The sequence below is a fragment of the Protopterus annectens genome, chromosome 12.part0 (assembly GCF_019279795.1).
Source record: "Protopterus annectens isolate FY-2018-M chromosome 12.part0, PAN1.0, whole genome shotgun sequence".
Taxonomy (NCBI): Eukaryota; Metazoa; Chordata; order Ceratodontiformes; family Protopteridae; genus Protopterus; species Protopterus annectens.
In genome coordinates, this window is record NC_056746.1 from 1,439,334,810 (window position 1) to 1,439,356,468 (window position 21,659).

The window sequence follows — 21,659 nt, forward strand, 5'->3', positions numbered from 1 at the left end:
TGTTGTTGCTCAAAGCCTTCGCTCCATTACGCTCGACACTCACTGCTTGCCCCAGTGTTGGTTGACCTGCTGGCATCAGCGAATTAAGCAAACCATCATTTATTTGATCCCCAGACCTCAAATTATAACCAAAGTTGGCAGCCTCAACCAGTTGAGACAAACAATCTACTCGGCCAAGTAGTTGGCCAACCAGAACGGTTAAATCACCCAAAGAGTTCACCTCCGATGCACCTCCTGAAGATCTTCCTGTTGTTACAGGAACTTCGTCCTCCTGGGAAAACATTGATTGAGACTGAGGTTCCGTCACTGTGCCACTCACCATAGATACTCCACTTCCAAAAAACGAACCAAAAAACACAAACTGGTAAATACAAAGAACAAAACAGGCGAGAAGACTCCCACAACGAAACTTCTTTATTCACAAGTAAATGGTAAGCGCTTTCACTGGCCAAATGCGCCAGCTTCCTCAGACCAAACTCAAACAAAAGTTGATACTAATTGTTGAGTTAATAAAATCTGCATATATTAAAAAAAAAACTTTAGTATAATTAAAATCCTATTATCACTAATTCATATCATCATTGCCCTGAGTTTTCAAAACACTTGAAATAAAAACAGACTCATTAATACCAGGCTCCTTGCTGGCATTCAACGTCAACTGCCAAGCCATCCATCCATACCAGTAGATTGTCACAATAGCCCCCCCCTTTCATCTTTCACCACATTATCAATTAAACAAAAAAACTTCCTGCAGTTCTCACATTGAATTGAAAACACACACACACACACACACACACACACACACACACACACACACACACACACACACACACACACACACACACACACACACACACACACACACACACACACATCATTGTGAACCTTTTAATTTTTCACATCATAGAGAGGATTACAAACCCAGTCTTTCAAACTTCTTGTGATCTAGCCCACATAGCCAAGCAAGAGATACATGTAGCCAAATACACAGCAAAAACTGTGCTGAAATTACATTATCCCAGGCAAGTCATGGTCCTATCATACCCCTTTACAGCTCACATAAGTTCATAGGTGTGTACTAGGCTAATGGCCCTGAAGCCTTTGCAACCTAGGCCACAGGATTACCCTGGCATCGTGCCACCCGACCTTAGTTCCCAGTGCCTCTGTCGAGTAGAGCCACTGGAGTGACCCCAGGGGTGATTTTTTTATTTCCCACCACTCATCAAGATTTTTCTTGAAGAGGGCCAGTGAGGTGTTCTGTTTGACATGTATGGGAAGTCTATTCTATAGCATGGGCAGTCTCTGGGTTATGAACCTGTCCCTTCAGCTTGTTCTGTTGATTGTGATAATGAGGTTGTGGCCTCTGGCGCATGTGGTATGGAGGGATTGGGATTTCTTTAGATGTAGCATTTCTAATAGAGCTGAGTCAGACATGGCTTTGTAAGTCAAGCAGAGGTTGCCTCTAAGAGACAGAGAATAGTTGGAGTTTTTTTTGAGTCTGTCCATATAGGACAAGTGTTTAAGGCCTAGGATCCTCTTTGTGAGGTACTTTTCTGGCCTCTCCAGTTGTTGCAGCTGACTAAAATGGGCATTGTGCTCGATGATTGGCCTAATGAGAGAAGAGTAGAGGGAGACAATGACCTCTTTCTTCCTGAATGCAAAACGCTTAGTAATGAGATATGCCACATAGAAGGACTTTCTGACCACAGTGGCAATGTGGTGGTCAAAAGAGAGGTTGCTGTCAACCTGTGTTCTCAGATCTCTTATAACAACGTCTGTGTTCAGTGGACAACCATCGATGTGGTAATTCATGGGAACTGTGTTTTTCCCAAAGGGGATGATGACATTTTTTGGCATTGAGCTTAAGGCCATGGTTCTGACACCTGTCATTGGTTTCCATGAGGCCTTTCTGTAGGATGTCAGCATCACTTGGGGAATGTAATAATAGCTCCCAACTTGCAATAGTCTGCAAACTTTGTCAGCCAGAGTACCTTCATGTTGGCCTGGACTTCAGAGAAGTAGATAGCAAACAGGAGAGGACCCAGGACTGAACTCTATGGGACTCCACTTGTGACTGGTCAGCAGTTGACTTGGAGTAAGCTACTTCCATACTGTGGGTTCTATCTGTAAGCCAGTTTGCAACCCACCTAGTGATATAGGGGTTGATGCCTAGCTTGGTGAGTTTTTCTATGATTCCTAAGTGGGGAATGGTATCAAAGGCTTTGGCCAGATCCACGTAAGCTGTATGAACCTCCTTGCCTTCATCCACAGCTCTGGTGACTGACTGAAAGAAGTCAACCAGGTTGACCAGGCATGATCTACCCTTCACAATACAAAACTGTGTGGGATCCAGAGTTTGGAGATTCCCTATTTCCTTGTTTATTAGGCCCATGATGATGCATTCCACAGCTTTGCATATCAGACTCATCAGACTAATGGGGCAATAGTTCCCAGGGTCTGTATTCGCTCCTCCTTTGTGGAGAAGGATGACTGTAGCAGTGTGTCATTCAGTAGGGACAAAGCCTGAGGTGAGGCTGTAATTGAACAGGGCACACAGGTGAGGTGCCAGATCACTTTGTAGTTCATGTAGAACACAGCCGGGGATATTGTCAGGTCCCATAGAAGCTGTATTCTTGGCCTTGGACAGTGCTGTTTTAACCTGTGCAGCAGTAATACTGGGTGCCTGGCAATCTACTGGTATTGTGATTGGTCCTTTGGTGGGGGAGAGAGTGGTAAAGTTGACACTGAATCTGTCGGCCAGTATATTAGCAATATCTGTTGGCTCGGTATAGGAGGTACCATTTTGCAGTAACTCAGAGCAAATCTGGGTATTGCCATGGAGATTCTTTACATAATTATAGAAGGCCTTGTGGTTGTCTAATATCTGATGCAATTCTGTTTTCAAAGCTAGCTGTAGAGGATTTGATGAGGGATCTCAATTTTTTGCTGAGGCTGATAAAGGAGTTTTTCCATTCTTGGGACTTCACCTTAATGCACATCAATTTCCTTCTTCTGTTGTAGAATTTGTTTATGGCAGGGGACAACCAGATTGGCTTCCATTTTTTGGAAGAGAGCATCTTAGTTCTTTTTTTGTGTGGTGAGATCCAAGCATTTGTGTACGTGTTCGTACAGTGCATTGGTGTATGATTCGGCGGCCATGCAACTATTCTCCATTTGCACGGGTGTTGTGAAATTTGCCACCTCTGTTTTTAGGAGCCCAAAGTTAGATTTGGAGACATTTTTCATGGTGGTTACCTTTGCAGGGGAGGGTGCGAGGGATGTGAATTTCCAAGGTGATTAATTTGTGGTCGGATCTAACCAAGGTATAGAGCAACAATCGCCCATGTTAGTAATGACCAGGTCAAGGATGTTGCTACCTCTAGTGGGGGTAAGAACAAGCTGGTCCAGGGCATTGTAATTAATGAATTCCAGGAAATGTTGGGCAAGTGTATTGGTACACAAGTAGTTTTCCCAGTTAATAAAGGGGTAGTTGAAGTCGCCCAGTATGAGAATGTTAGGTTGGCCCCTAATATTCTCCAGGGTGCTTAGGAACATGGAGTGTGAGTCTTGGTACATGGTTGGGGATCTGTAGCAGGCTGCAACCTGAATCGCTGTCTTACCCAATGTTAGCTGCACCTGAAGTATCTCTGATGCGTTATGCTGGGCTACCAGTCTGGAGGTGTGCGCATCCTTTATGAATATGGAAACACCACCACCTTTGGAGCTTTGGGTCTAGGTTCTGGGGCTGAAAAATGTGGAATGAGTTATAGCCTGGCAGTTCAGGTGTACTTTCTGCTGTCTTGAACCAGGTCTCTGTTACAGCACAAATGTCGATGTTCTCCATTTGAAGGAGTGCTTCGAGTGAGTGCATTTTGAGATTTCGACTTCTAGTGTTGAGCAGCATGACCCTCAGATTGCATTTGTTTGTAGCTGTTATGGTGGTAATTTGGTCTTTGGAACACAGCCTAAAAAAGGCACTGAATGGGTGGCAAGAGCCTTGGCCAGTATCCGGAAGCCCAGGGGTTACAGAAGCAGGCCATCTCTGGCAAAGCATCGAGAACTGTCAGTCATGTCATCCCAGGCAGACTGATACTGGATCCCCTTAGAATGACACCAGAAACTTAGCCAATTGTTGAAATTGATCATTTTCTGATTGTACTGTGGTATCATTCTGGGTGATGGTAGGATGATGCTCAGGGCTAGGGTCATACCCGCCTGGGCTACATAATCCGAGACTCCTCCATGTTTCTTTTCATGTAGTTCAGGGAGGTACATCTCAGGTCATTCACACTCACATTTACAATGACAGAGTCATATTTGTACCTGTTGTTGAGAGACCTGAGTATGTGCATTATGTGGCAGATCTTGGCACCTGACAGGCAGCTGACTGTTACTTTCTCCATATTCAACCTAGTGAGTGGGACATTAGTGTGCCTCACTATCGAGTCAACTATGACTAGTGTGTTGAGTATGCTGTTTTGCCTTAGGGGCTTTGGTTGAGTGGCACACTGTTTAGGAGAGTTATGTGTTTCGAAATTAGTGTTGTGTTGTGGTGGTCAAGTGCGTTTCTGCCTTGGAGGTCTCTGCTTTTGGGTAGATTTTTATTGAGAGCCTCCACGAAGGTGGGTGTGTGGTTTGTGTTTTTATGTGAAAGCAGTGCTGGTGTGTCTTCTGGTGAGCTATGTGTGCCATGTGGTGTGGTGCAAGTGTTGATCTTCTCTTGACCAGCTATTCCGATCTTGGCTGCAGAGTCCATGGCTTCCAATTTGGATATATAAGTGCATGTCTCGCAAGTCTGAGTGTTGGGAGGTAAGTGGAGAGGGTTGTCAGACTAGGCCAAGTCTTTAGGACCTTAAGACTACATGATAAAGATGAGGATGCAGTGATTGCACTTAACAGTTTAAAATCTGATTTTCTGGAAAGGGGCTATCATGATACTGATATTGATAAGACTATTTCCAATGCTTGGCAAATGAGACATACCAGATGTAGACCCTATTTTCACTCTACTAGGAATGATTCTGTTGACAACAATGTCATTCTGACTAGTAATGATTTTAGAGTTGTGTTCCAATTCGCTAGTAACATTAACCAATACACTGATGTTATTAGGAGACATTGACATCTGTTACAAGAGGTCCCTAACCTTAATGCCACAATTGCCAATACTCCACGCTTTAGCTTTAGGAATAATAGGTCACTTAAACAGTATCTTTGCAACAGTGAACCACACAACACTACATGTATTTCCACCCGTCAGGGTACCTTTCCATGCAGATCATGTAGTGCATGCCCATATATTTACAGCAAAAACATATATATTCATCCAACCAGACATTTTAAACTATATTCCAACACTTATTCAGATTGCAAGACCACTGACATCATTTACTTTTGTTTTTGCCAGCAATGTCCTGTCTTCTACGTTGGCAAAAACTAATAGGCTTTTTAAAAACAGAATTTTAGAACATATCCGTGATATTAGAAATAGTAAGCAAACAAATGCACTTGCCAACCATGTTATGTTTACAGATTCTTCTCATTCCTTCAAATTCTTTGTCTTGCAACACATATATAGAAATCTGAGAGGTGGAGATATAGAAAATGTTACAGAGAGCCATGAACAGAAATGGATACTCAAACTTAATGCAGAAAGATACCCAGGCCTCAATGGTACCACCTCTTTGATTCCATTCTTGAAAGCTAGACGCCTTAAACATTGCTAGTTTTTGTTTATTGTTATTTTTATTGTTACTTTTATTATATTACATTTTATGCATATGCAAATGTATTTTATGCAGTATTTAAACAGCATTTTATATTTTATTCATACCATTACTATGCTCATGTTGTAACTGTCTCTTTAAATAACCTTTGGTGCATAACATCATTTATTCATGAGATAATTGTTTTTTTACCTATTTAAGCAGTGCTATTCACTTGATCTCTGTCTGATGAAGCAACTATTGTTGTGAAAGCGCTCACCTCTGTCTTTTACTTCTTGTTTTCATTAAACATTATTGTGTGTTACCTTGGTGCATTGTGTATCTGAACTAGACTAGTTACAGGAAAGGTGGGAAACAAGTGCAAACACAGGCTTTTAAATTAGAAATTTGAAACAGATGGAAAAACTGCTCAAACGGCCAATAAATTACAATTTCTGGGCTTGAAACAACTCCACTTGTGGTAGATAGGCTATCTAGTGCTTACCACTCCTACTGGTAAGCTAGAAGTCTTCCCTCCAACACAGAAAGGCTTGGGGGGGCTCAGAAGCTTACAACAGTCCTGGATACAGCAAATCTGTATCTGGGCTAGACTAGTTACAGGAAAGGTGGGAAATAAGCACAAATGCAATCTTTTAAACCAGAAAGTTAAAAGAGATGGAAACAAACTGCCCAAACGGCCAATGCACTACAATTTCTGGGCCAGAAACCACTCTTCCTGTAGAAGATAGGCTACCTAGTGCTTACTCCTCCCACTGATAAGCTAGAAGGCTTCACTCCAAGACAGGAAGGTTTGGGGGCTCAGAAGCTTAAAACAGTCCTGGATACAGCAAGTCTGTATCTGAACTAGACTAGTTACAGGAAAGGTGGGAAATAAGCGCAAACTCGGGCTTTAAAATTAGAAAGTTGAAAGAGATGAAAACTGCCCAAACGGCCAATAAATTACATATTCTGGGCCTGAAACCACTCCACTTGTGGTAGATAGGCTACCTAGTGCTTACCACTCCTACTGGTAAGCGAGAAGGCTTCCCTCCAACACAAAAAGGCTTGGGGGGGCTCAGAAGTTTACAAACAGTCCTGGATACAGCAAATCTATATCTGGACTAGACTAGTTACAGGAACAGCAGAAAACAAGCTTGGAATTTATATATATATATATATATATATATATATATGTGTGTGTGTATGTGTATATATATATATATATATATATATATATATATATATATATATATATATATATTTTTTTTAGTAAAGTGGAAAGGGAGAAAGGAGGAACAGAAGATAATTCAAGGTTAAGAGCATAAGTGGGTTGGCTTTCTCAAAAGTTCTCTCTGTATTAGATAGAATGAGCTGATGACAGTAACAAAAACACTTTAAATGCAGGACAAGCTAGCACACTTGAGAGTGTAGACATATTAAGGCAAATACAGTTTAAATAAATGCAGATAAGTTAAAAATGACAAAAACAAGTGCAGAGAGCAGTAAGTTATTAAAAATCAAAATGGAGGCACCAAGTACAGAATAAGAGCACTTGAACACTTAAAAGCACACAGAACAACAAATTAAGGTAATAAGGTAGAAGACAGTTATGTAAGAGGAGCTCAAGAAAGTATAAATAACATTTTTTGTGGAGAGGGAGGGAACTGAGCAGATTAAAATGCTATAGGAGATGCCCTTCCCAAATGCTCTCTGTATACACAGCAGAGGAGATGGGGCTGGTAGGAGTGTCTGAAATCAAAATACAATCTCACAGTACTCAGTTATGTGAGCAAATGAAATTGGCCCAGGAGGAGTGTCCAAAAACAGATTAACAGCAGGGGCGGGCAATTCCAAAGCCACCAAGATTAACACCAGAACAAGAACAGGTGGGAGAATGACTGCAGCTAGATAGAGAGCAAATATTTAAATGAAACAAATATCTACAAATATCTAATCTTAAGTGCAAACAAAAGTATATTTAAATCAGCTTTTGTCCATTGATTTATGCAGGTAAATCTCAGCAGCCAACCACTCAGAAGATGAGCAGAAATGATTAAGAAATGTGACCAGCACAGATTATAATGCAGCCAGAAACCCACAGGCTAAGAGTTAACACAGAATTTCAAAAGCAGTCTAACATGGCCCATCATTAATGTATTTATAACATTTATACATGCCACATTTCTGCATAGCAGATTTCAACCTTTAGAATGGGTAGTTACTCTCTTTAACCACCCTTTTATATTTGTGCCCCTACTGTAAAATATCAATGATGTACTACCTAATCTAATTTTGATTTCTTGAATAAAGACTAATTCCCATGCCTTCTTTAATGTACTCACATACTGTGAGGCTTTTTTATTATATGTAATGGCCTTGGCTCCTGTTTTGCATCCTTCCTATAGTGCTCATTTGATCAGTCATCTCTATCTATTCGATCAGTACGTTCCTCACACAAAATGAGGGTGGGTGGGTAGTGTCACTACCCACCATGACTTTATCCTTTGTTTCATACAACAAATGGGAGGGGTAGTCCCTATCTTTGAACATATCAATCAATTTATCCAGTTAATCAAAGTATAACTGCTGCTCACTAATCAGCCTTCACAACCTGGCCATTTGGCCTTTAACTATTCCCCTTTTCTGAAAAAGGGGTGACAGCTCATAAAATGCAAAAAAATAATTAGAATACATTTTATAAAGCTGAATTGAAGATGCAAATGTCCTACTTTCACAGCTTTTAATTAACAAAATGTCCAGTCACTCAAACATTTCTTTGTCCTATTATTGGGTAAATTTCAAAAAGGAAGCCGTTTTATCCAGATACTCTAAAAATTCTAACAAAGTTTTGGGCTACCCTTCCATACAATTCATGTAACATCCAAAAACCTAAAATAAGAAGTAATTTTCTCTAAAAAGGGGATGAAAATACCTGTTTTTCCATTCATTTAAAACTAAATTGTCATATATGGGTGTACATTTCTTCCCATTGCAACTCCAGAGACCTGGCAAAAATATTCCCCCTCAAAAAAATCACTATAAAATTATTGTGGAAAACCCAGTCCAAAAGGTCCACCATTATTTTCACTTCAACATTATTTAATGTAGAATTATTGGTCAAAATAGAAGAAAAATAATCTAACTCTATTTCACACCGAATCACAGAAAACAGGTTAACAACATCAAAGGCAACAAAAATCATATCATCATGGAATTCAGTTTTCTTTAAAACCTGTAACAAATGCCATGAATCATGTAAAATGTGCAATTTACTATCCAAGACATACTTGCAATGAAAATTATGTAAGCTGCAAGAGATTGCATCTTTGACCCCCCCCCGTACCACTACAATGGGCCTTAAAGGTAGGTCATAAACATTTTTATGAATGTTAGGTATGCAAAAAATTGACAGAATAAATGGTTTACCTACCAATAAAAATCAAATTCCTGTTGCAAAATACTACCTTAACAAACTAAATCAAACAAAAAGTAATCTATTTTGGCACAGGCTATATTTATTTCATTTTTTGAAACTCTCTCAGAGGAGGTAACATTCAAAATTTCAAACATTTTAATGGAGTAATCTGTGTAGTTCATTATGGCTATCCCTCCTCCTTTGTCAGGCTTCATCTCCCTAATGTTTTTGTAACATATCAATTCATTTAACAACTGTCTTTCTTTGAAAGCAAATTGTCAGACTTAAATGTTATTTTCCTTGGTTATAGATCTAAAACCAACCTCTCAAACTTTTTTAAAAAATATTAACTATAGGGTTTGAAGGAGGAATTTAAGCTCTTCCTTTCTTAATACAACAGCGCAACTAACTGTTGCCAAAGAATAACCTGAAAATGTAACTGCCTAGTAAAAAAGTTTTAACTGTGTTAATAGCCTAGTAATATCAGTGTTGAAATTTGGAACACATGTAAAACTGTTATGGAGTAAAGAAAAATGTCCAGAACATAGCTCAATGTAACTAAGATTAAAAAGCTTAAAATACCAGTCATTTCTTGGTTGTATCTTTTATCGTTGTTAATAACTAAACTTGTTATCTCCTCCTGATCCCATTCCAAACTTTGCCTTTGTGATTCTGTTTTGGTCCTCAAGACTGGCTTTCTGCCTTCTGCTGAAATGGAGTCGTTTTGACTAACTGGCCAATGTCTCAGAATTCCTGGGTAGTGTTAGATCTAAAAAATCAACTTTGTTGTTTGAAACATCACTCGCAGAGTTCCAGACACCATTCATTGCAACTCTGTCACCTGAAACATTGTCAATACTATGATGGTTAAACCCAGAAGACACTGAAACTGAATGTCTTAGGTAAGCACATTTTCAGTGTACTCATGAGCGTTCCTCAACATTTTTTTCTGCTTGCTATCATGGTTCTGGTTAACTGCTTTGTCTATAGTTCAAAAAACTTCATTATATGCACCAGTATATGAGGGAAACAATAAGTCATTTGTAATACTGTTATGGAGGCAAGTTTAATCTCACCATCAAGTTTCTGCAACTTTCTTTTGTTGTCAGGGACAATAATATTCATTAACTCACAGCTTATATGGTCAAACAGCTCCAACATCTTGGCATGTATTACTGAATTCTCTTCTGTCCCTACCAGAAATTTTCAAACATGCAGTCCTTTCAGAACTGGTTTTAAAGTGATACACTTAAAAAAAATCTATTGTCTATCTGTAACTTTCTATATTTAAAAAAGAAACTACTCAAAGGATCTCAGATAAAGCAGAAAATTCAAAAATAGGGGAATCAAGTCACTGAACAAAGTTCTTTTTGTCCTGGGGGACCTCCCTGGGTCTTAGCATACTCAGCTAGGGTATAGAACCTGCATTAAAACTGCATGAGCTGGTGTTTAGTAGATTGTCATCACTTAAGCAAGAAGGACTGCTACCACTGGGCACAAATCTTGACAATTGTAATAGAATCATCAATTCCATAATACACAAACTTGTTGTAGTTCCACCAACCGGTGCTGCTAAAAAACAAACCAAAATAGTAAATAAAACCTGTAATTCAAGGGTCCAAAACAGCAAAAATGGCACAAGTAGTTGAATCTTAAATTCAAATGCTGTGACTAGTTTTTAAAGTTTTCTCTGAAGTTGATACTCCAGGTTCTTTTATTGGAGAAGTGTCTTTATTTTTAAAATACAACAAAATATCCGTTATTATAAATCTTTTCATTTTATCTAAAATAATATTTAGTGCTGCATAAGCAATTTTTGCTCCATTTCCTGGAATACTATACAAACTAGTTAATGTCTATTTTCTATTTTTGAATTTTAAAATAATCATTGCTAGTCAACAAATATTATCATTATGAGTGTATTACATTTTTTGTATAATACATTTGTATTTCTAGAGCACTGTAACACCCACCCCCTTGCTGTCTCTCTTTTTTGTGGCGGGGGAATGATAAAACTGTCTTTTCAACACCATTTTAGTAATAGTTTCTTTCAGTAAATGAGTTTCTCGTGAAAAGATCAAATTAGGTTTATCCATTTTCAAGAGTATAAACAGTCTGCTTCTTTTGTGTTCACTGTTCAAGCCATTAATGATGAAGAATGAAAAGAGCATGGTCGTCATTAAGCAGGAGGCATAGAAAATCATTTTTCAGTAAGGATATCAGATACCATAAACAATAAAATATAGAGGATGTTATAATTGCCACATTAGGAAAAAAAACATAACACATGGAAGAAAAGCTTCATGAGAAGCGATGCAGTTCAGAGTTAAAACCAAAAGCTAAAACATGCACTATCCTACACATGGAATTGAAACACCCTAACCTAATTAGCCAAACTAGTATGGTGTTCCTACTACCACCTACTAATGCTAATCTTTAACAGAATAAACAAGCAACCTTAGCAAAAATCACATGCTGCTTCTAGATTAATCATCTATTTCTTCCAATGTTATCTAAAACTGAGTCAAAGATATAGATGTTACACTTCACTTCTTATCACCAAGCAACTGAAGAAAAGATGGAAAGGAAAACAATGTAAATATATGTTTTTTTCTGTCCCTGTACAGCTCATCTCCTTACCCTCCTCATCTCCTATGGAGAAGACAGAGATGAAAACATATTTACTTGAAGTTTCTCAACATAATTTGCCCACAGTTTCAACAATTTCACTTTTTGTTAGACACAATGAAAAGCACCTCATTGGTTTAATAAGCTAGTGTTCTGCAGTAGATTAACGGCAAGAAAAATGATCTTAATCAAGCTGTTCAAAGTCTACAGTTTTTCTTCTTCATATTTAAGTTGTTAGTGAATGTGTAATGAACTAAGATGAATAAAAGTAATAAAGGTGCAATATAAAGCCATATAATAATTCTTTTATATAAGGGTGCAGGCTTTTGGTCATTTGTATTCAATTCCCTATTGACTGGCGTTCTTGCATGTGGCTCCTAATATACATACCATAGAATTTGCTGTTAAAGACTGGATCTATACTATCCAGTGACATTCACTTTTTTCTTTCTGAGAAATAACTATCTCAATGGTGGTATATAAGTAGAGAGGTTGTGGGGATGCAGCCCTCATGTGTTGGGGGGGGGGGTGGTTAGAGGGACTCAAATCACCCATTAAAGTTCTTTTTTAATGATTATATATTTATTTATTTATTTATTTATTTGCAGTTGGTTAGCCAGGATAGTCCATTGGGCCAAAATAACCCGTTTTCAATGGAGTCCTGGGGAGAAAAGCTCCAGTACATAGGTTACAGTAGATAATTCTTAATATATACACAAATTGTACAATTATACAGATACAAGAAAAACAATTTTGCTAATAATACTACAGAAAGAACTAGACTGAATACAGTATGGTGATGAGATTAATGGGTAATACAAACTATAGGGAAAAGTAGTACTAAAGTACTGAGAAATAACAACATATCTGGAAGCAATTTGTGATAATACTGAGGAATAATAACATATTAGGAAGAATGCACAAAGAATTGAGGAGTAGTAATGTATTAGGGACACAATAGAAGGAAGTGTGGCCTAGTATAAGGAAAGTAAGGACATTTGCAGGAGGAAACAAAGGAAGAAGGAAGATGACTTTGCAAGTGTTAGTTATGTGGGGTGGGAGCAAGAGCATTCCCATTGGGATATTAGATATGAGTGAAGAGATTTTTTAAATATGAAATGGTTGAGGGTGGTGCGAATGGAAGGAGGCAGGGAGTTCCAAAGATGTGCAAGGCCATAAGAAAGAAGATTTTTGCCTGGGGGACGATTTGGTTTATATACCTCTAGTAGATTTTGATTGCTGGACCTTAAAACTCTAGCAGGAGTGTGTATCTTGAAGGTTGATGAAAGGGAGGGACAGAGGGAGGGATTGAAAATGAGCTTATGCATGAGATTTAGTTGAGTGTATGTGAGGTGACTGGGCAGCTCTAGCCAATTTAGTTTTTGCAGAGAGGAACAGTGGTGGGTGGAGGACCTGAGGTTGGTGGCAAACTTTGCAATTTTGTTGTAGCAAGAGGAAAGTTGTGTTTTTAGTGAGGTCTGTAGATTAGTAAGGAGTGGAGCTCCATAGAGAAGGGAGGGAATAAGAAATGATGTTGAGAGTGTGATTTTAGTAGCAGGTGTAAGGTAGTGATTTTGTCGATAAAGCATACCCAGTTTTTGGTGGGTTTTCTTGATATTTAACTGTAGGTGGGAGTTAAATTTGAGCTGGTTGTCAATTTGGACCCCGAGTAACTTGGTCTCGGACACCAGTTCCTGGGGTAGATTATTTTGACTAGAGATCAGGAATGTGCTTATGTTGACAGGAGTTGTCTTAGATGGGGTAAATAACATTAATTTGTTTTTAGAAGCATTGAGTGCTAGGTGATTCCATTTCATCCATTGCTCAGTTGTTGTAAAAGCATCTTGAGTCAGTTTTTGGAGTGAGGGGATAGAGGTGGCAGCACAGATAATAGTGGAGTCGTCGGCATATTGGATGATATCTGATAATGGAATAGAGTTGCGGAAATCATTTATAAATATATTGAAGAGAAGGGGACCCAGTATAGAGCCCTGGGGTACCCCAGTAGGAGTATTTAGAAAGGAGGAGGTGGCTGTTTTCCATTTAACTGTTTGAGATCTGTTAGATAAGTAGCTAGAAAACCAGTTTATGGAAGAAGGAGATAGGTTAAGTTTTGAAAGTTTAGTTAGTAGCAGGCTGTGAGAAATAGTGTCAAAGGCCTTAGAGAGGTCGAGAAGTAGGGTAGAAACAAATTGGCCAGAATCCCAGGCTTTGTTTACAGTTTCAAGGAAAGAGAGGAGGGCGGTCATAGTGCTATGATGTGGTCTGAATCCATGCTGTGTGGGGGTTAGTAGGTGATTATCTAGGAGATGTGGAAGGAGTTGAAGTTGGATACACTTTTCTAGGAGTTTAGAGATGGGAGACAGAATAGCGATGGGGCGGAAATTAGTAACATTGTTGTTGTTGCCACCTTTATGTAAAGGTATGATAAAGGCCCTTTTCCAAACTTGGGGTACTATACATTCTTGTATAGAGCAGTTGATTAAGATACTAATAGGGTAAGCAATTGCTTCTGCAGCTTTGCTAAGAAAGTAAGAAGGAATGTTGTCAGGGGCATTGGTGCATGGCTTCAGTTTCATAAGGAGTTTCTTTATAGTGGAAGTGGGTATAGGTTTAAATGAGAAGAAAGGAGAGTTTGAAGAGGGGGAATTAGGGGCAGAAGAAGGTGATGGAGAGGTAGGAGTAGGAGAAGGAGAGGAGGGATGGGAGATGGTAGATGGGAATGAGGAAGAAGTAGCAGAGTAGGGTAGAGAGATGGATGGGGATGGTAAGGGAGCTTTGGATAATGTAGTAGTGTTAGAGAAAGATGATGTTAATTTGGAAATGGAATCAATGAAAAAAGAGTTAAATTGGGTGGCTAGGTCTTGGTCAGGAGTGTTAGGGTCAGGGGCAGGGGTATCTGGTTTGCTGGGGTTAAGTAGAGTAGAGATACCCTTCCAGAATTTCTGAGGGTTTGATTTGTTATTGTTTTGAAGTGTGGAAAAGTAATTCTGTCGGTCGGAGATTATGAGCTTTTTTACCTTGTTTCGAAGTATTTTATATTCATTGTGGACTAGGGGGGATTTGTTTTTCAGGTAATGTGCCCAGACTTTGTCTCTGTGCGTCATAGAGGCTAGTGTGTCTTTGCTTAGCCAAGGGGCAGTTTTAGTTTTAATTCTCTTAGTCCTTAAGGGAGCATGGAAGTCCAGTAGTTTTAGGAATATAGAGTTAAAGTGGGCCACTGCATTGTCTAGAGATAATGTTTTTAGACAATTCCAGTTAATTGCTTTTAGAGAGTTTGAGAAGGTTGTTGGATTAAATTTCTTTTGTTTACGAATTGTGATATAATTATGAGAGTGTTGCAGGAGTGAAGTGAGTGTATATAGTGTGTGTGTATATGTATATCATGATTAAAATGTAGCTGTGAATAGAAGATATTCAACACTTTTAACATCCAAGTGCAAGACAAGCCCTTTAAAACAAATTACAGATTTATAAGTTAAAAAAAAAGTCATACCCATGATGCAATTTTCCATTTAATAATTACACCACCATGAACATGTTAAACAATAACATCAAAATTCTTATTGGAAAAATGAATATAATGATAATCATACTCCCATTTGATAATTCACAGATGGTTTTAAAAATGGATAATTATGCAAAACTCTGTTGAAACCAATGCTAGCAATACAAGACTTAGTCAGAGTTCCATCTTGGTTCAAAACATTCATATCATGTAACACATTCATTTTTTTCAAATAACAGGAGGAGGTCATAGTAAATTATGACCATTCTTTGTATGAGCCTTTACTCACTGTTGATGAAATGTATGTGCAGAATTAACTAATGCATTAATTCAAAGAGACACTCACTTGGGTAGTAAAGCAAAAAGACAGCCACAATATTTTGAATGTGAATTATTATATAAAGCATCCATATATTAGATAATACCTAAACAATGAACGTCATTTATTGCAACAAATCACTCAAAACTGATAATTCATTTTAGTTAATGTAAATGCAAAGAATTCATAAAATAATTGTGAAGTGACACTCGTCTGTTTTTAAATAAGTAAAGGGCAGAAATATGCATTTCTAAATCTTCTTTTCCCCAGCTTTATACTTTGTCCAGTTATTGACTGCATTAATTTTTTGACTGAGTTTTGTATGCTTATCAGATAAATCTTTAATTTATGTACTTTTCTTTTCCTTACATTTCATTATATCTCCCTTACTTCTTGTTTTATCCTGTTGCCCTCTCCTTCTGCAGTCCACATGACAATCATTCTGGATCATACCACTCAACTCTGCAGAATTTCACAGAATTTCCAGATTTTTGCCTCATGTTTTTGGTCCATTCTTCATAAAATTTGTGGTTTTCTAGCCAACCATTGAGGATTGTGCCAACTTAATAATGACATATTAGAGTCTGAGACTTGATATCCTTCAGAAAAATCCATGCTAATTTAAAACCTGCTATTAAAGCAGCTTTCTAAGTTTATAAGAGCAAAATTTAAAATCTGTCCCTGATTCTGACCCTTTATACCCCCATCATTTTTGTCTTTGTCTGGAATTCTTAAGCAAACGTTGGGAGGTATGCAGAGAACTACAGTCAGTCACTAATGCCAGATGTTAAAGTGTTATGCCTCTACTAATCAGAAAATGCATGCTAATGCAATACCTGTTCTATTAAAATTTTAAATGAATAAGTAACATTTAAAAATTGTCCCAGATGTTGAGCCTTTATTCTCCTGTTATTTGTGGCTTTGTCCAAACTTTGATGAAAGAAATAAGATGCCTCAGAAATATTCCAATAGGTTTTTTCATGGTAACTGTAAGTTCAGGCAGCCAGAAAAAAAGGTGATTTAATACTCAAAACAGTTTTTCTGGCTGTCTGCCCTTGGGGTTACCTCAGAAATGGCAATACAAATATTTCCATGGAATTGTTATTCTGGCAGCAGTTTCAAGTCATAATGGGCAGCTGTTGAAAGTGGGGGAGGTCTCACCCTTCTCACCCTATGATTCTAGCACCCATTCCTCCTTCCCAATTCAAATTTTCCCAAGCACCCAAAATGTCAGTAAAATCTGCTGAACAACCTTATTGGCAACACTACATGCATTCCATATGTTAACAGTTGCTGACCAAATGGGATTTTAAGATAAGCACATGATGTGCTGGATTTTTAGATAAGCACATGATTTACTATATTAAACAAGGCCTAGAGGGTTAAAACATTTTACAAAACAGCAACTCTGTTGTAGTTTTGAGAAAGGGAACTTTGCATTGTAAGATAGTTGGCTGGGAAATCCAAACTGTTTGCAAACCAGTGTCAACACCCTATCTCACTCCCCCATCTCTGTATATTTATACAAATATATAATGCACTTACACAGAGAGATATACATATTTGGATTGCCACCTTTTCATCCTTCCATCTGCTGATAAATAAGCCACGCCCATTGCCTAATAAAAACACAACCTTTGCCTTAGGGTAGCCACAGCCTAAAGCACCAGTTGCAGCATTCAATGATATGGATCCCTAGGCAAAGTGTTTAATGGCAATCCCTAACCCCACTGTCTGTCATCCTGTCATACAACCCAGTGGTCCCTTGTTTTCCTTCCAGCCTTGTCTCCTCATATTTAGACACTGGTGTTTTTTCTCACACTTTCTTACTTGTAATCCTTTTTTTTCTACATCCTTGCAACACATCTTAAATGGCAAAGAGTGTTCTGTAATAACTGTGGAGGAAAGAATTTAACCATGCCATGGTGACATTCTTTGCATTCCTATAAGATGTGATCTCGAATAAAGTTAAAGAAATAATGACCACACTGTCCCCAGTGAAGAATTTTTTTATAGTTACCTTCTTCAGAGGTTCATAGTTAAGTAGTAGGTTAGCTACCCTTGTTAGACATTTTAAGTTTAGCCAATTTCCCCTTCAAAGATGAGAATTAAAGCCTGTACCTTGTGTCTGGAAGGTAAACACCTTAAAGTAGAACTGCACCCACAGACTCAACAAACATGTTCATTTCATCATGTTTTGGTGTTTCCTACATTTTAACACCACTCTGGGACTATTTACAGGTTTTTAAATATTTTTATACGTAATTTCTGAATCTGACCACATGGGGTCTGGCATCTTGAAGTAATTCTGATTGTTTAGTCTGCATGTAGGTATCCCATAATGCAGTGTTTTCTGTAAAAAATGACATCACACAGGCCTCTTTCTTCCTAAAGCTGCTGTCACTGCACTGATTTTGCATGCATACACTGCTGTCTTTCAGTCAGTTTTAAGTAACATTCCGTGCCGTTCAATGATGACTTAAAACACAAACAGTGCAAATGTCACAGAACAGACTTTCAAAGTGCTTTTTACTGCTTCTTCTTCTTGTGAACTCTGAATGTGTACTCTTTAATTCATCTCCCATTCTGCTTCACACCTACTTCCCTAGCTGTCAAAGTGCTAAGGGTAATTTGAGTTGTTACCTACTGTGATTGACATCTCACAGCAGGAGACTTGACTAATGTGCTGTTTCCTTGTTCTAGCCTTTACTTTCTGTATGGGTAGGGGAAGAACCAGGGAGCTGTGACATCACAGCATGGGTGTTTTTTTAGGATGGTAATGGTGATGTCAGTTTGGGGAGGGAAATGGCCAGAAAAATACCTGTATCCAGTGGCCTTGATGACATCAGTGAATTGGAGACTGTTTTTGTCCAGGGCGGGACAAACGTTTATTGAAAGTGAAACCACCACAGTGCAGTAAGGTATTGTTCTAATGGAGAAAAATAGTTGATTTAAAATAGCTTACATGCTGTATTGTTTATTCATAGCAGGGACAGTAAATAGGAAGAAAAAGGACAGAGAAGTTGGGCATTTAATAACATAATCCCGTTGTTGTCCTTTAACCATTATATCAACTCCCAACCTAGCCAATTTCCCCTTCAAAGGTGAGAATTAAACTGTGTACCTAGTGTCTGTAAGGTAAACACCTTAACCATTATACCAACCCCCAACCTGCACTCACCTGTGAAGTTTGACTGTGAGGAAAATGAAAGAAATAATGACCATAGTATTCCCACACAAACTATAGCAATCGCTTTGCCCACATCTGAGTGGGGTCAGTTTTAGACTAGGTAGGACCCAATTTTAAGGACTTTACTAAGCAACTTACACAACCAGAAATGATGGCCCTCAGAAGCTCTGAAATTCTAAATGTTCTGTGATTCATTTTATGTCTTATTTTTTTAACTTCAAGAGATTCATGTATGTACAAGGCAATATTGTTTTACAGAGTCACACACAGATTGGCTCTGTCTCTGACAAGCCAAATCTGTCACTAAATAAACAAATGCACGTGGGCACATGCAAACACACATACATACGTACTATGTTTTCTACATGAGTTGAAAGAATAGCAATTTACCTATGGCATTTCTTTGGTGTTTTGGAGAAAATGAGTACCTGAATAAAATCCAAACTTCACACAGATGGAGCAGACAGGCAGACATGAGTTGTGACATAGCAACACCACTCACTGTGCCACATGAGCTGGGACATGACAACACCGCTCACTGTGCCACATGAGCTGTGACATGGCAACACTGTTCACTGTGCTACTGTACCAATGATGTGTTCCTTTCCCATACATATTACTCAAATTAGCAAAAATAGCACCTTATTGTGTGCAGTCCTGATCTTTGACAGTGATGCAAACTGGGAGAAATCATTACCAATTTGTTGCTCTTGTATATACTTATATGCATTTCAGCTTCCTGCCCCTAACCCACACATATACAACCATAATCCACAGCAAATTGTTTTTTTTTACACTGCATTTGAATTCAGATTGGAAATCCAAGTGAAACAGTAAACATTTTAGGAAATGTACTTCAGAAATGTGTTGGCTATCAGAATTATTCAAAATACACCAAGTATTCACCATAACTGGATTTCCTGACAGTGCTCTGATTTCCAGATTTTCTGATAGAAACACTGATTTCCTGACATTCAGAAAAAATTATATAGCTTGGAAAAAAGGAGGTTACTGCTTGTTTAGCACTACCAGACTAACAAGCCACAAAAATGTACTTATAAACATCTGACATGAATGTCTGGGTGCCTACAGAGTGAACAACTAAATAGGATGGCATAAGCTAAATAATTCATGCATTTAGGCAGGTTCACTTTCATTAGCCAATATAAAAAAGCAAAGCATCAACAACAATTCCAAACTATTCACCTACAACATACTGACTTTGGAATAACAACATCTGCTCATACAAGTCAAGCTCTACAAAATTACTATTCTAGCACCCAGAGCTAGATACCATTTATTACTCCTTACAGATATGGGCAATTCAAGATCACCTTTACCACCACAAACACATGTGGAGACAGGATGAGCTGACAAAGGAAGAAAATTATAGCTTAACATATATGAAGCACAAACAACACATTTCTTATCATTGTATATGACATCTTCAGCCAAGTATCCTATTGCTAAGCTCTACAAGCTGTATGCAATATATCTGAAGTATTTATCAGTCTAAACAGCCAGCTGCATTGGTAATATGCAGATACCATCATACAATAGTAACAATATCACATTTTGGGACCCACATTGTGGAGTACTGAAATGTCGATACTACATGGTCAAAAATCCAGACTTGCATATACTAAGCCCAAAACTCTCACTTCCCAGATAATTCCATTTTCTCCATGGTATGGTGATCTCTTGGTATACATTTGTTTGGTGAGTGTGGCAAACTTTCCCTCCACCTAGGTAGGTGCAGGGTTTTGCCTCCCATGCAAAAAAACAAGTTTACAAGAGAAGTGCAGTGCATATTACCTATTCTTCTGTATTTTCCATCTTTGTTTTTCATTTTCATAGGAGTCAGCAATCTGAACCTCGAGATTTCAGTAGAAGCTTCCAGATATAGACATTCATTTGCAGTAACAAAGTAGTGACAGCACACTCAGTGGCAAACAGGTTCCTCCATTCACCTTTAAAGAATAAAACCACTCTATGACAGTTGTGAAGAATTCCTTATAATATTGTTCACGTTCAGAAAATACTAGTCTTCCGAAATACAGAGACCTTATAACAGCCCACCTGTCAAGTGGTAATACTCCTGGAAAGAAAGGGTGATATTATGGCTAAGGAGTTCCCCCTTGATCAATAAAAAGAAAAATACTGGGACCCAATTGTGATAACCATGCCCTGGCCCAACAATCAAAGAGCCTCAATCCTCACCACTAACACCAGGGGTGGTCATGTCATAGAAGAGGAAAGGATAACTAATACACCCAGTAAAGTACAATTTCCCTTAAGTGCACACAGAGATCACAGTCAGTCTGGGGCTGGTTGCTCCCTTGCTCATCAGGTCCCCAATAAGACTCCACACTGGCATAGCTATAGGGTCCAGGTCTCAGCCTAACTGGCCAAGCTAAAACCTCCAGTACCCTCTGTGTCCAACCAGTGCTTCGTGTCCCTGCCAAGTAGCTGACACAACACACACACACTTTGAGATAAGTATTTATACAATTTCACAGACACTCCTGGGAAAGGCTGACACAGATTCTCCAACTGTGCTCCTTTACCCAGACTATACAGTAGTAAATACTGCCACCACCCAGTTAATGATATCAGCTACTAAAAGGCCCTTAAAAGGGTGTCCAATTATTACTGTGCAATATTAATATCCAATGGTAGTATGACTAACAGTCAAGGCTTACTTTAGAGTGGCCTATTACAATAACCTCTATAAATATGCAATGTACTCTAGAGCTTATCCCTACACAAATCAGCCACAGGTAGAAGGTTTTAAAAATATTTTATAATAAATAATTAAAACAGAAGACAAAACTACTACACCACAGATATATCTAAGAGTTCAGAGATCACACAGAAACTTAAAATAATACAGT